Here is a 16,739-nt window from a genome sequence, read left to right as displayed (position 1 = left end):
CCAAACCAAAGGGTGACATAAGACTATGTGTTGACATGAGAATGGCCAATAAAGCTATAATTAGAGAACGACACCCTATACCAACAGTGGAGGAAATACTTCAAGAACTAACTACCAGCAAGGTATTCTCAAAAATTGATCTGAAATGGGGCTATCATCAATTAGAGCTGGATCCAGGTTCCCGAGATGTAACAACATTTGTGACTCACTGTGGATTGTATCGTTACAAGAGACTATCATTTGGAATTAATGCAGCTTCGGAGATCTACCGGTATGAAATCCATCGAGTGATTCAAGGCATTCCTGGAGTTGCCAAAATTTCTGACGACATCATAGTCCATGCACCAACGAAGGAAGAGCATGACAAACGGTTGAGGCGTGTACTATCTAGACTACAGGAGGCAGGCCTTACCGTGAATGGAAACAAGTGCCAGTTCGGTGTGTCAGAAATGGACTTCATGGGACACAGACTTACACGGGAAGGACTAAACCCTGCAGAGGCCAAGGTGAAAGCCATTGAAGAGGCACGTGCACCTCAAAACGCAACAGAGGTGAGGAGTTTCCTGGGATTGGTCAATTTTTGTGCAAAGTTCATTCCTAATTTCGCTACAGTGGCAGAACCACTAAGGAAACTAACCAGGAAAGGTGTACCTTTTCATTTTGGATCTGAGCAGAAGAAAGCGTTCACAGCGTTGAAGCAAAGCCTGACAGATGCAAAAACTCTTGGATATTACGATCCGGCGGCATCAACCAAAGTCATAGCGGATGCCAGCCCAGTTGGTTTAGGAGCCGTGTTGGTCCAGATGCATGATGGAGGACCAAGAATCATTGCCTATGCCAGCAGATCGTTATCAGATGTGGAAAGAAGATACTCTCAGACAAAGAAAGAAGCACTCGGACTTGTATGGGCCTGTGAGAGGTTCCATGCATATTTATACGGCATTGAATTTGAACTCATCACAGATCATAAGCCATTAGAGGTGATCTATGCACCTAGATCCAAACCATGTGCCAGAATAGAGAGATGGGTACTCAGACTACAACCCTACAAATATAAAGTAATCCACATTGCAGGGAAAGCAAACATTGCTGATCCGCTGTCCAGATTGGTGAAGGATAGTGGTCCACAATCCAAGTCAGAATTGGGAACAGAAACAGAGAGCTTTGTACGCTTCATAGCTATTCAGTCGACACCGAAAGCTGTGACTACGAAGGAGGTCGAGAGAGAATCCGAACGTGATCCAGAACTAATGGAAGTAAGAGAATGCATACAGAGTGGACAATGGGACAAGTGTACTCACAAGGCTTACATTCCCATTAGAGACGAACTTTGTTGCATCGGACAGTGTGTATTAAGAGGTTGCAGATTGGTGATACCGCAAAGATTGAGACCGAAGATCGTATCCTTAGCGCATGAAGGACACCTAGGTATTGTTGGTACCAAGCAAAACCTCAGGACCAAGATATAGTGGCCAGGTTGTGATAAAGACGCAGAGAAATTTGTTAAAACTTGTCATGGATGTCAAATCACAAGTAGGAGTAATCCGCCAGAACCGATCCGGAGTACGCAACTCCCGACAGGACCATGGATCGACGTAGCTGTTGATTTTCTTGGACCTTTACCGATGGGTGAATCAATTATGGTAGTGATAGATTACTACAACAGATACTATGAGTATGTGCTGTTGAAGTCCACAACCACTGAAAAAACAATACAAGCATTAGCAGAGATATTTGCAAGATATGGATTACCTGTTACATTATACTCTGACAATGGTCCACAATTCATTTCAGAAACATTTGCAGAATACATGAGGACCACAGGTATCCACCATCATAAAGTAACTCCGAAATGGCCGCAAGCCAACGGAGAAGTAGAGAGACAAAATCAGTCCATTGAAAAACGATTGCGGATTGCACACGCAGAAGGACAAAATTGGCGAGAAGCATTGCTATCTTATATGGCTGTCTATCGAGCAACGCCTCATGCAACCACTGGAAAAAGTCCTGCAGAAGCATTTTTTGGGAGAAAAATCTGCACAAAAATGCCAGAAATAAAGGAAATCCGAGACGACCAGGAGATGAGGGACCACGATGCTGAAAAGAAAGGTGCAGCAAAGCTGTACACAGATTCGAAACGTGGAGCCAAGTACTCAGACATCATGCCAGGAGATAATGTTCTAGTGAGGCATGAAACTGGTGGTAAGCTAGACACACCTTATTACCATCAACCCTATACTGTCGTATCCAGAAGTGGCAGTATGGTGACAGTCAAGTCTCTGACTGGAGTCCTGTATAAGAGAAATGTATCAGGTGTAAAAAGGTACCAGTCCAGAGATACATCGAGCGAAGAGGTTGAAAGGCCAATACGAGATGCTGAAACTGAGACCTGATGATGTTCCAGAGGCAGTTACCAGCACTCCTGATGAAGTGACTAGAGCGCCAGAAACACCCGAAGCCGTGGCGAGTATGTCCGACGCCGAGAGTGAATAACCGAGAAGCGACGACAATATCGCAGGCAGGCCGAAACGAAACCGGAAAGTGCCCAAACGATACGAAGACTTTGTGCCATAGTTTTAATAAGAACTTTGGGACAGTATTTAAATCTTATATCATAAAGTGCATGTATGAGTGCTGTAGAAAGTAAATTTTATGTAGTAGAGTTATAGTATTACCATTAGTTACGATGTTTGTAAGTTTCCGAGAGATATTGGTAAGTGAAGGTAAAGTTTATTTCTGATTAAAGGAGGGATGTCATGATAATGAATATGTATGAGATGTACCGGAAGTCACGTGGTATGAGAGAGAGATAAGAGCACAAGCAGGAGAACAAAGGAAACTGGAAAATAAAGACACTGAGAAGTTTACCTGATAAAACTTGTGTTCGATGTTTTATTAACTTCACATTTCGGGCCACAAATGTGACACTAGCCTCTACACTAACCATTCTGCCATCATAATCAACCACCTTCCTCCAAGTTTACAGATAAAGCCTTTCAAATATACTTAATAATATACTAATAAAGATAAAGACTCTTGCCAGACAGGAACAGGGAAAGACTGGTGAGTGGCACCAGTCGGCTCTTCATCCTGAGCATTGCCATTTTATTCAAACACACTTTATTGAAACTTTATTGGAACAGCTGCTATGGGCAGAGCATGGCTGGAGTGCTCCTCTGGCTTAATGTTTGCTCCTAATTTGTATTGCTTTTACAATTTTAAACATTTATTTAAACTTTTATTTAAAACTTCATTTATTATTATCATCATTCTGTCTATTTATTTATTATTTCCTTGATTTTTTTTGCCAATTGTTTGTTTCTAGTTGATTGAGTGCCGAATAATGAGGATTTTACTGTATAAGATTTGTGTTTTGATAACAACTCGCACATCCCAAATAGTTCCAACCACTGAAGTATTTCTAAAACATAGTTTGTAGGGTATTTTGGTTAACAATTTGCACACGTTGTAGCAATAACAATACAATATTTCAGAGTAGTTTATTTAATGTAAACCACATTGAGACACCATGAGGTTAAGAAACATATATGAATGCAAAGCCCAAGAACTCATACCAACATTCTTGTACACCATGTATTAGAATTTATAAATGCAATTTATAAACCTGTTTATGCACTTACATATGGGGGGGGCGGGGGGATGTCATGTTCCATCTAAGTCCTCCATGAATAAGGAGCTGTTGAAAATATGCCATTATGTTTTCAGCGTTCAATACTTCTGAGTAATTTAGCTTGAAGATTTCTTACCTGGTCCATTGCCATGGACATCAATGTTTGGTTCTTCCTGCTAGACAGTCCATATTAAAATTTTACATTACCTTTACCAGTTACCTCCCTTCCCCATCCCACCCCACCTTCTTTGGGATGCTCCAGTTCCGTCCACCACCTTGTCCTAACCTGGCAGCTCTCCTCCATTCCAAGACAGCCAAGTACAACACAACCCTCACCCACCAGACACATTTGAACCCTCCAGATCCTGATTCTTATCACTCAAAATATTTTTCACCTCCTTCCTGCCACCCTGGTCCTCTCTCCATTGTGACAGTTCTCTAAGAGGTTGAGAATTCCTTTTACCCAACATTTCAGTTTTATAAAAGCATTGCATTTTCAGGGAGTACAGCAGAAGCTACACAGAATAAATATCCTCCCCAGAAGTCACATGTCTTGAAATTTGGTGCAGATCAGCTGTACTCAATTGTCGCAACAGCAGCACAGCCTTTGACATGTATTCCCCTGTCAACCAGAGTACATTTCTAGGCAATATATTCTCAGTGTTAAATTGCAATTCAATCCTAATTGGTGAGCATTTTGCTCTGCTGACCTTAACTGTTTTGAAACTGAGCTGTCAAACTACCATTTGAACTCAAAATCTCAGGTGTGAATACATTGTGCTAGCACATATCCTTATTTATCCTCTAATCACAAAAATTGAAATCTGTGGGAATGGACATCTGATGCAGTATGAATCCATGCCTTGTGTCCAGGCCATTGCACATTAAGGTTCATTCTGAGATTGTAAAATAACCCTAGAATGATTGAATTTCCATGCCTTAAATTAATGAAGGCATCACAGTTGAATTTGCTTGCAGCAAATAAAATTATTAAAATATTTAGCCAGCATTAACTAAACCACGCCAATATCAAAATAATGAGCGTATGAAAATAACTTGTTTAAAAGATGTACCTATTGTTAATATTTTGGGGACTCCAGACTTTTCAGTGGTCCAGGTGAGTTCAAACTGGAACTCCGGACAAACTAAAAACTTCAATTTATGCACTTCATGTAATTGTGTTGCACAAATACCTGTATATCAGATACATTATTGGCAACTGTAACTGACAGCCCAGATAAGACAGCTCTTCTGGATGGGCTGAAAAAGCTATTTAATCTCCAGTTTAACAATCAATTTGCCATTAAAGTTTACGAGGTGCTAAGGGAAACTGGTACAACCACTGAACTTTAGCCTTTCCCGAATGTGCTTTAAGAGTGCTTGAAATGGCTCAATCATCAAATCCATATACATGTTATATTCTTCAATAAATCAGTTTGACAATTAAATCACAGTCCCGAAATGTAACTGTAGTGCCTTTAATTACTGATCAAATTGACAGCACACAACAGGCATCTTAATGGACTTCCCCATGTTTCTGGCTTTTGTGGTTTTTCCCTATTCCACTCGGAAAGTAAATTACCCATAGGAGAGGTATGAACAGAGACAGGCATGTTTCAATTGTGCTTTTTAAGTATCAGGGTTAGTAGTACAAGAAGTTACTTTTATCCCTGTTATCCCTGTCTACTTTTGCTGTGAATCTGTTATACATCCTACTGTCTATCTTATTGGTCCCAGGGTGGTCAACAAAGAACTTTGGATAACAAATTTGCCAAACATGAGAAGACCTCATAACAAAATGATAGGCAATGGGGTTTGCTGAAATCTAAATACTCCCATCATCATTACATTTAGTTATACCTACCTAATGTGGCACCAGGGAGTTAAAGTATTACTGAAGTGTTTAAATATAGTACATCTGGATATAACTGGCAGCATAAAATTGGGGAGAGGGGGCAGGGATTTGGATGCAGCTTGGCACAGCCTAATGTGAGAAAGCCTGGTACCAAGTGGGGGTGGAGCATCGTGCTCTGCCTGACATTTGGGAACTTATAAATACAAATTTATAAATACAAGAAACATGTGCAAGTATAACACACAGTAATCACTTGATGCCCTCCACCAGGGTTGGGTCTCATGAAAGACCTATCTTCAAACTTGACTTCCATTTAAAAGGTCTTCTAGCTCAGACATTAACTCTATTTCTCTTCCCACAAATGCAGCACAACGATATATGCAGCATTTTCTGTGATTTTATTTTTGATTTTCAGCATTTTATGGTTTGTATCTCTTTAAAACCTTTCTATCTGACCACACTTTTAGTCGCTTGTCCTCATATTGCTTTCATCAGCTCCATTTGGCTGATTACAATGGGGTGAAGTGTCTTGGTGCTATATGAGTGCGAGTTGTTGTTTCTAGGCTTTATTCATAGAATCTGGCTCACCTGCCAGAACTGAAATAAAAGTTCTTTCACCAGTTGCACTGCAAAGTGGCTGCATTTGGAAGTGATCATTATAAAACTTGGAGCTGATTTTAAAACAATTTTAAGAAGCTCAAATAATTTCTAATGAGGTATTTTTTCCACAGCTGATAATGTCTGGATTGTGAAAAGGAAGGAGCAGCTGTGGCATGAAACATGATCGTGTGAGCAAAGTGCATCATGTTGAGGAACTTGCCGAATCCCTCCCATGGCAGCATGCTGGATAAAGTGAGTCATATTTTTCCTCGCAAACTCCAGAGATAATTTACACAGCTCCACGCTTATTAATCTGCCCAAAGTCTGCAATTGAACTTTAAATGTTATGTATCCTTATCTTTGTTAAGTAAAGGACACTGTTTGATCTGCTGAGTTTCTCCAGCTTTGAGTTTTTACTGCAACCACAGTGTCTGCAGACTTACATGTTTTACTTCTAACTTTGAATGTTAAATGTTTTAATGTTTATCTTTATTATTAAATAAAAATACTTACATGACAGTGTGGGTATGATCTGCAATTTTCAGCAAACATTGTTCAATCGCTTAAACAACTGAGAAAAGAAGCATGATTTCCATCAAGAAAAGGAAAATATTCTACTCTATATTTTTTGAGATGAAAAACTAAATGTGAACCGAGATTCATTTTTTGTGCCAGAACACAACATAAGTGATTTAAATTTAGTCTGAGGAGGAAGTTCAAGTATATTTTTTTAATATTGGATAAATCATATAAAGGTACAGAAATGTGGGAGGGGAAATTGAATTAGATAGAGTGTAAAAAAACTAACCTTGGGAAAGAAAAATTGGAAAGCAAATTATACTATTAACCACATTAAAAGGATGAAATCAAAGGAGACCTGAGTATTCTGGCACTTATTGTGAATGGCACAATTGGACCAGAAGAAGTCAGAATCAAACTGTAAAGATGCTTGGTCAAGCGTATTTGGCTGAATCATACAGGATTGATCCCACTTCTCATTATTGCAGCTTACAGTCAGTGCACAATCTGATTTAACTGCACCTTTCCAACCAGGTGACTGGGCCGCAGGAAAAAGAATCATGTGATGTCATGTATGTACTCCAACAATAACTTTGAACTTTGGACTGGGGCCAAAGGTGATGTAATGCACATCCTGTAGCGTGAATAAAAGGTCTCACAACTGGAGGGAGAACAAATGCTTTTATTAGCTTATAACTAAGGGTAAGGTTCAACAGAAATCTTCAGGGTTTAGGCGGGAAACCAGGGTATTTTATGGGAAGATGTGGTCGGAGCCGGGAGACAGGCACATCCATCAGCACAACACATTACCTGTGAATCCCAGTTCACTGCATTCACCCCTTCCTGTAGAATTTAGGGTCTGTGGATGAAGTCAGAGAACATGGGTTCAGAAACAATTGGTAAAACATATACAGTTATTTACAAATTTTAGCAGTCTGGGGGTCTGGAGATCCTGGTGGAGCACCTTAGCACCAGGGAGCCTTGGATTCCTTGGTTCTCCTGGACTCCTTGTGAGGGAGGAGAGGCGGGCTGGGTCTCTGGCTTGACGATGGAGGGGATGCACCTTCCTCCTGAACCAGATCTCCCAAGGCCCTGACTGGGAGTGGCGAGAATGAGCTCCATGGCTCGCAGAGCACCTGAGGCAAAGGACCTTCTGTTCTGGTAGGTGCCAGGTCCTTGATAGAGATGGTGTCCTCCCTGCCATCCAGGTACTCCACGTAGGCATATGTTGGATTTGCATGGAGCAGTTTTACCCTTTCCACCAGGGTGTTGGTCTTGCTTCTCCTCACGTGCTTCCTAAGAAAGACTGGACCAGGAGTAGTGAGCCAGACTGGGAGTATAGTTCCCGATGCCGACCTTCTTTTGAAAATGAATAGGAACTCGTGAGGAGTAGTGTTGGTCACAGTACTTAGTAGCAACCGGATGTAATGGAGCGCCATGGGGAGGTCTACCTGCCAGTGTGAGTCCAGAAGGCCTTTTGACTTCAGGGCCAGTTTGACAGCATTCCAGACTGTGACATTCTCCTTTCCCCCGGGTGTTGCAGCTAGTAGACCTGTTGTCCTGCTGGATGCGATACCCCTCACCAGCAGGTACTGACACAACTCGTCACTCATAAAGGATGAGCCCCGGTTGCTATGAATACAGTTGAGATACTCAAACAGAGCGAAAATTAAGTCCAGAGCCTTCATAACAGGTGAGGTAGATGTGTCTGGACATGGAATGGTGAACAGGAAGTGGGAGTATTCGTCAATGATAGAGAGGGAAAAGGTGTACCCATTTGTGGAGGGAAGAGGTCCTTAAAATCGATGCAGAGCCATTCGAAGGGCCTGGATGACTTGATCAGGTGTGCCTTTGCAGGGCGATAGAAGTGTGCCTTACACTCCATGCAGACCTGGCAAGTCCTGGTCATTTCCTTGACATCTTCCACAGAGTAGGGCAATTGTGTGCCTTGACAAAATGAGCCTTGCGGGTGACCCCTGGTTGTCAAAGCTCATTATGCATAGACTGCAGTTGGCCGGTGTGTGCAGAGGCACAGCTTCCTCTGGATAAGGTATCTGGAGGGTCATTAAGGGCTCCTAGCCGATAGGTAACATCATATTTGTAGGTGGAGAGCTCGATCCTCCCCCTAGCAATTTTGTCATTCTTGCTTTTGCCCCTCTTGACATTACTGAACATGAATGCGACCAAATACTAGTAAGTGAGGAGTGTAAATCTTCTACCATCCAGGTAGTGTCTCCAGTGCCTTACAGCTTCTACAATGGCTTAAGTCTCCTTTTCCATCGATGGGTTCCAGAGCTCGTGGCCTTGTAATGTCCATGAAAAAAATGCAACCAGCCAGCCTGCCTGATTGAGATAGCAGCCAGGACTAAGTCCAAAACAGCGCTTTCCACTTGGAAAGGTACATTCTTGTCCACCGCGTGCATGGTGGCTTTCGCAATGTGATTCCTGAGGTAGTAAAAAGCTGTTTGGGCTTCAGCCGAGAGGGGTAAATTAGTGGCTTTTAAGAGAGGACGAACCTTATCAGTGTATTGAGGGATCCACTGGGCATAATATGAGAAAAACCCCAGGCATCTCCTCAAAGCCTTTGTGATCTTGGGGATGGGAAGGTTTAACAGGGGGCACATCCTATCGGGATCAGGGACAATTATGCCATTCTCCATCACATTGCCAAGGGTAGCCAGACATTTAGTTCTCAACATGCGTTTGTCAGAGTTATAAGTGAGGTTCAGGGCTTTCACTGCATGGAGAAAACTCTGGAGGTTGGCTTCCAAGGAGTGGCCACAAATGGTGATGTTATCGAGGTAGGGGAAGGTAGCCTTCAACCAATACTCATCCACCATCCTGTCCATCAGCCTCTGGAAGATAGAAACCCCGTTAGTGATACAGAAAGGGACCCTCTGGAATTGATAGAGATGACTGTTAGCCTCAAATGCCGTATATAGACGGTCCTCAGAATTGGATTGGCAGCTGGTGATAGGCAGCTTTCAGGTCAATGGTCGAATAGACCTGATACTGCATGATATCATTCACCATGTCCGAAATATGAGGGACAGGGTATGTGTCTAGGAGTGTGTACCGATTAATAGTTTAGCTATAGTCAATTACTAGCCTGGACTTGTTTTCCCCCTTTATCACTACCACTTGCACTCTCCACAGGCTGGTGCTAGGTTCAATGATACCTTTATCCAACAGATGTTGAGTCTCTAACTTTATAAACTCTCCATCTGTTGTACTGTACCTCCTTCTCTTGGAAGCAATGGGCTTGCAGTCTGGGGACAGGTTCGGGAAGAGAGGTGGGGGATCGATATTCAGTGTGGAGAGGCTGCATATGGGTTCTGATTTTAGGGGCCCTCCGTTCCAAACTGTTACAGGGGGAATGGACTAGAATACTCCAAGGTCATGCTTTTAAAGTGACACAGGAGGTCCAGACCCAACAACACCAGAGCACACAAATCATCAAGAATATACAAGTGAAATTTACAGAATTCCCCCCCCTTCAAATGACTGGTGTACTATATATAATGTTGTTGAATACGCATAGTCCGTGAGTCTATGAAGCTTTCAGTGGATCCTGTGTCGACTAGGCATTTATTAGATTGTCCATTTACCTTCACAGTCACTCTGGAGTTGCTGAGCTGGTGAGGTCTGTAGTGATTCAGGACCATCAAGGCCAGGACCCCAGAGACTCCATGCTCCTCACTTGAGTGGCCCCCACTGTCCTGGGTAAGATGGCGTCGACCTCGTGGCACGGCAAGATGGCCACCCTCCTTCTTTCTCCGACAATGATGGTGCCAAGTTTGAATTCAGTTCACAGCAATATGGCCGCCAAGCCTTTTTGTGCTCTTTCCTCACCACCACCCTCCTTTGGCATGTTGCGCAGCAAGCATGTTTGGGTGAATTCAGTGCTGGGGCTGGAATCAGATCCAAGTGCAATGCAGGCAGTGGACTTCCCCGGGCTTCCCTTCGCACGGCAAACCTTCACCCATTCCCTTTCTTGCCACAGTTGGAATACACTGAGTCTTTTGCTGGGTAACGAGATGCTGGCTCTTGCCACAGAAAAAGCACTCCCTGGCAGCAGCTGTTATGGCAGGGATAGCGGGGGCAGCCACTGTTGTGGGAGGGATAGCGGGGGCAGCCAGTCCTTGGAAGGGATCACCTAGGTGGGTGAGCTTGCTGGCTTCGAGGTCGTCATTCTCAAGCTTGGCCTGTTCCAGCGATTTGGCCAGCTCAACATGGCTAGCCAGGTCCTTCTTTCCCATCTCAAGCAATCGCTGCCTCATGTAGCTCAAGTGGTCCCCTGCGACTAGTGTGTCCCGGATCTGTTCTTCCTCACAAACGTGGCCCGTAGCCGCTTCTTACTTGCGCTTCTTGGCAAGCGTCTACAGATCCAGCAGGCAGTCATCGATGGTCAGCGAGTCGGTGCCTCGCTAGGACCTCGTTCTGCAACTTCAGGTACCTAGCCTTCAACACCTCAATGGCAGCATTATATGTAGATCAATCCCTGATGAATGCATACCCTTTTGTTCCTATCCTCGAAACAAGTGCAGACCTCCTGAGTTCATCGGTGTGGAAGACGTCTCTGGTCACGTTCAGGTCAGCCTGGAAGCAGTCTAGCGAGCATGTGAACTCCTCAGCCGTGACAGGGGACAGAGGGTCTATGAACAGCATATCTGGCTTGAGTAGTGCTTCCATCGTTAGGGAATAAGCTAATAAAATTGTAGCGTGAATAAAAGCTCTCATGACTGGAGGGAGAACAAACGCTTTTATTAGCTTATAACTAAGGGTAGGGTTCAACAGTAGTCTTCAGAAGGGTTCTGGGTTTAGGTGGGAAACCAAGGTTATATGTGGGCAGATGGGGGGTGGAGCCAACCATCAACACAACACCCTACCAGTGAATCCCATTTCACTGTACATCCTCCACCAATAAAACACTCTAAACAAAGCTGGAGATGGAACTTGATACATTGATGAAGGGTTCAAGACTGAAACATTGGTTATATATAATTATGTTTGCTATATAAAATATGCTGAATTTCTCCAGCATTATGATTTGACTGGGGATGGAACTTATATTTCTGATATATTCTTAAAACTTAGAAGGAGGCATTTGGCCCATCGAGTTCATGCCAACTCTCAGAGCAATATCATCAATCCATTCCTCGACTTACACACTCTGCAAGAGGAACTTAGCAGTCAAATGGCATCAGTGGAAGAAAAACAATGGTCAATGCTTTGAGTTGAAGCCCTATACCACGATTAAGGAGATGCAGTAAAGAGGGCCATGTAAAGAGCATAGGGTAAAATGGATGGGACAGGAGCCCCATGTGAATTGGTGAATCAGGGAGAGGTGAAAGATGACAGACAGATGCTGAGAAGCAGATTCCTGACAAAGGGAGAAAGCGAGGCTAGAAAACTAAATGGGTCAGGTGAAGGAAGATGAGTCATTTAGGATGGAGTGTGGAATGAGAAGGCAAAGGTTGCCAGTACTGGAATCTGATAAGAAGAGAAGGTAAGAACAGAGGTAAAAAGAAAGACCAAATGGGTGAAGAGAGGGGGATGGAACCAAAAGGGAAGGGTAATAAGAATGGATGGGAAAGAGGACAAAAAAGAAGGGGAGTATAAGGAAGAGCAAAAGGGATATAGAAGAAGAGAGAGAAGACTAGTTTCCATCCACAAACACCCACCTGGCAGAATTTGTTCTCACCCTTTATTGCTTCTCTTTCTAAACTTCATGCTTCCTTCAAATAAAGGTGTATCCATGTGCACTTGCAAGGGTCCAAGCAAATCTTCTCTTTGAGAAACAGTCTTCATTCTGCACCTATCTCCACTCCAGCCCAACTTCTCCTCTGTTATATCGATGCCTGCACTGGAGCTGTTTTCTCTACTTGTGCAGAACTCTTCAATTTTAATCAACTTTGCTACTAACCTCCACCCTACTCTGAAATTCATGGATCATTTATGACACTTCTCTCCCCTTTCTAAACCTCTCTCTAATTTCAGCTCAAGAGACAAGCTATGCACTGACATTTACTACAAAGCCGCAGACTCCCACAGCTAGCTCGACAACACCTCTTCTCACTCCATCTCCCAGAAGGATCTCATCCCTTTCTCCCATTTTCTCTGCCTCCACCACATCTGTCCACAAGATGAGGCCTTCTATTCCATGAGAGGAAATGTTCTCCTTTTTCAAGCTACTCTGCCTCCCCTCTACTGTGGTCAATAATTCCATCTTCAGCATTTCCTCCATCTCTCTGAGTTCCACTGTTACCTCCTCCTTCCAAACAGAACATGGATAAGCCACTTCTTGTCCTCAATTTTCACTCCACCAGTCTCTCCATTCAGCATGACATATTCCATCATTTCTGCCATCTGCAATTAGACCTCACAACCAAACACACTTACCCCTCCCCACTTCCTTCCACCTTTTGCAGGGATTGTTCTCTCTGTGATTCCCTTGTTTGCTCATCCCTGCCCACCCACCTCTCCATTATTCCTGGTACTTTCACACATCTCCTCCCTTCCCACCATCCAGAGACCAAAACAACCCTTCCAGAGGAGTAAAGATTCATGTGCACCTCATCTAATCTAATCTACTGCGTTCAGTATCCTGATGTAGCTTTTTCAAGCACAGACTTGGGGACAGTTTCACAGAGCATCTTTGCTGTCCCCAATGGCCATCCTGAGCTCCCAGTTCCATGCCATTTTAGCTCCCCTTCCCATTCCTAAATCAACATAAGGTAAACAAGAGTTGCTGGAAAACTGGAACAATACACAAGTCCTGGAGGAATTCAGCAGGTCAGACAGCATCATTGTTTTAGGCCAGAAATATTGATTGTCTTTTCTTTCCATGGATGCTACCTGTCCTGTTGAGTTCCTCCAATACTTTCTGTCCCGCACCGGCCTGTTTTCCCTGGGTCTTCTCCATTGCCAGAGTGAGATGCAACATAAACTAAAGGAAAAACATTTTATATTCCACCGGGACAGTTGGCAGCCCACTGGTATGAACAAAGGATTTTCTAACTTCAGGCAATTAATCTCCTCTCACTTCTTCTGTACCTTTCTTCTCTTTCCCATCCAACTTTTTTTTTTACCCCTTTTCCACTCATTCTCACCCATTCTCATACCGCCTTCCTCTTTGATTTCATTTCCCTCCATCCCCATCTCTCCACCCCTATCTCTCCTCCAGATTCTTCCATACACTTACTCACCAACACCTTCCCCTCCCCCCTGCCATCTCACTTAAGGTCTCTCTTAAAACCACCATTCTCACCTTCTCTACTTATCAGATTCCTGCACTGGCAGTCTTTGGCTTCTAATCAGCCATCCCACCCTGTACAACTCATCTCCCTCCACCTGTTTTTTTCCTGCCTCCCTCCTTTAGTCATTACTCAGTGTGATGGAGGTTATTCTGGCATCTGCCAATCCTATGCCTCTCTCTGTTATGTTTCTCCTCCATCTGGTTTGCTGATACCACTGTCCCATGCCTCTCATCCTGCCCTCTCTACACTGGCTTCTATACTACATCCCTCCATTCTCAATAAAGGGTTTTGGTTCAAAACATTGGCCACTCCTTTTCTCCCAGTGATGCTGCTCGACACAGAACTCCTCCAGCAGATCATGTTTTGGTTTAGATTCCAGCATTTGCAGTCTCCTGTGAGTCTTCATTCTGATGCACGATCAATTACACAAAGACTGAAGTTAATGTATCTGAAGCCTTTTATTAGCAAGAGATGGACGGCAGCCCTTGTGTTGCTGGCTCACACTGAGCTGGACTCGAACTGGGGACAGGATTGTGGCATGACAGCCTTTATGGGAGAGAAAGGGGAGGAGTCATAAGCCGGCCAGTGAGACTAGGGTCAAACATGAAAGATAATGTCATTTACATATACAATAGTGGTTTTCACCACATTCACCCCCTCTTTTTAAAAAGAAGTCCTGGGGAAAGGGATGTGTGGTGCAGTCTGCCGACCTCACAAGTTCCGTTTGTCTGGCGGCCTCTTTTGGCATTGTGACCAGCGTGTCCCCATTCGGGGTCTGTGGTGGTCTCTGTTGGCTCTGGCTGATCCATCTTGGTTGACCCAGCTGGGGTACTTGGTTATGTCGGGAGGATGGGAGCGTGTGCGTCGGTTGCCAGGTTGTCCAGGATGGTGGGGGTAGGGAACTAGGCCCTGGACAGCTAGGATGGGCGTACCTGTTGGCTGGTTGATGGTAGGGTAAGTCCAGATTCTCTCACGTGTGCCATGTCTCAGATAGATACTGTGTCTTTGCATCTGTCCAAGAATGCCATGTAGGCAATCTGTGGGTTTGCGTGGACAGCTGGACCTCTCAACCAAAGGATCAGAATTATGGGTCCTCACACTCCTGCGAAGTAGGACCGACCCAGGGAACGTCAGCTAGGTAGGTAGAGTAGCTCCAGATGCCGATCTCCTGAGGAATGTAAAGAGTCTTTCATGCAGTAACTCGTTGTTGGCCATACACAGGAGGGAGCAGATAGCATGGAGGGCCTCTGGGAGGACCTCTTGCTGTGGGGGGCAGGGAGGTCCTTGGATTTTAAAGCCAGCAGTACTGCCTTCCAGACCATGCCATTCTCCCACACCATCTGGCCGTTCCTTTTGGGATTATAGCTGGTGGTCCGGCTAGAGGCAATGCCCTTGGACAGCAAATACTGATGCAGCTCGTCACTCATGAAGGACGAATCCCTATCGCTGTGGACATAGCAGAAGTATCCAAAAATGGTGAACAGGTTGTTCAGAACCTTTATGATGGTGGCTGCTGTCTTGTCTGGACAGGGGATGGCAAAGGGGAACCATGAGCACTCATCGATGATGGCGATGAAGTATATGTTGCGGTTCATAGAGGGCAGGGGTCCTTTGAAGTCCATGCTCAGACATTCAAAGGGGTGAGTAGCCTTGATCAGGTGTGACCGGTTGGGCTGATAGAACCATAGGTTTTAGTCAGCAACTTGGTGTCCTCAATTGAGAAGGGGAGATTACGGGCCTTGATAAAGTGAAAAAACAGGTGATCCTGGGGTGGCAGGGGCCATCATGCAATTCCTGCAACCGGTCCATCTACACACTGGCACGTCCCTCGAGACACAGCATCCGATGGCTCATTGTTTTCTGGGCCAGTACAGTATGTCATAATTGTAGGTGGAGAGCTCAATTCTCCACCTCAGAATTATCATTTTTGATTTTACCCTGCTGCTGGTATTGAACCTGAAGGCAACTGCCCGTTGGTTGGTCAGCAGGGTAAAATGTTTACCAACAAGGTAGTACCACCAGTGCCGTGCTGCTTCAACAATAGCCTGGGCTTCTTTCTCGATGGAGGACAGCCGGATCTCGGGGCCTTGGAAGGTGCGCAAAAAAAAATGCCACAGGTCTGCTCACCTGGTGGCCAAAGCAGAGTCTGATGCATCACTCTCCACCTGGAACGGGATGGACTCGTCCACTGCGTGCATAGTGGTCTTTGTAATGTCGGCTTTGATACAGTCAAATGCATTGTGGGCTTCTGCCGACAGGAGGAAAACGGTGGCCCTGATGAGGGGATGGGCCTTCTCTGCATTGAAGAGAACCCACTGAGCGTAATAAAAGAAAAACCCCAGGCACCTTCTCAGGGCCTTGAGGCAGTGGGGGAGTGGAAATTCTAACAGGGGATGCAGGCGGTTGGGGCTGATGACTCCATTCTCCACAACGCAGCCTAGTATAGCCAGGCCACATGAGCTGAAGACAGACTTTCTTGGGTTTTATGTCAGGTTGAAGCATTTTGAGGTGTGGAGGAATTTTTGGAGGTTCCTATCATGGTCCTGCTAATCATGGCCATAGATGGTGACATTGTTGAGGTATAGGAAAGTGGCTTGCAGCTCACCATCCGATCCACCATCTGATCCAGCATCTGATCCATCTCCCTTTGAAAGACAGACACCTCTTCGTGGCCCCAAAAGGGACTCTCAGGAAATGGTACAGTCAGCCATCAGCCTCATAGGCAGTGTACTGGCGGACATCGGAGAGGATAGGGAGCTGGTGATATGCAGACTTAAGGCCTGTATTGTGCGATCTCGTTCACCATGTCTGATATGCGGGGTAGGGGGTATACATCCAGGTGGGTGAACCTGTTGATGGTCTAGGAGTAATCTAT

This window comes from Narcine bancroftii, chromosome 4, assembly GCF_036971445.1.
Source record: "Narcine bancroftii isolate sNarBan1 chromosome 4, sNarBan1.hap1, whole genome shotgun sequence".
NCBI lineage: Eukaryota > Metazoa > Chordata > Chondrichthyes > Torpediniformes > Narcinidae > Narcine > Narcine bancroftii.
This window is presented reverse-complemented; position numbering follows the sequence as displayed.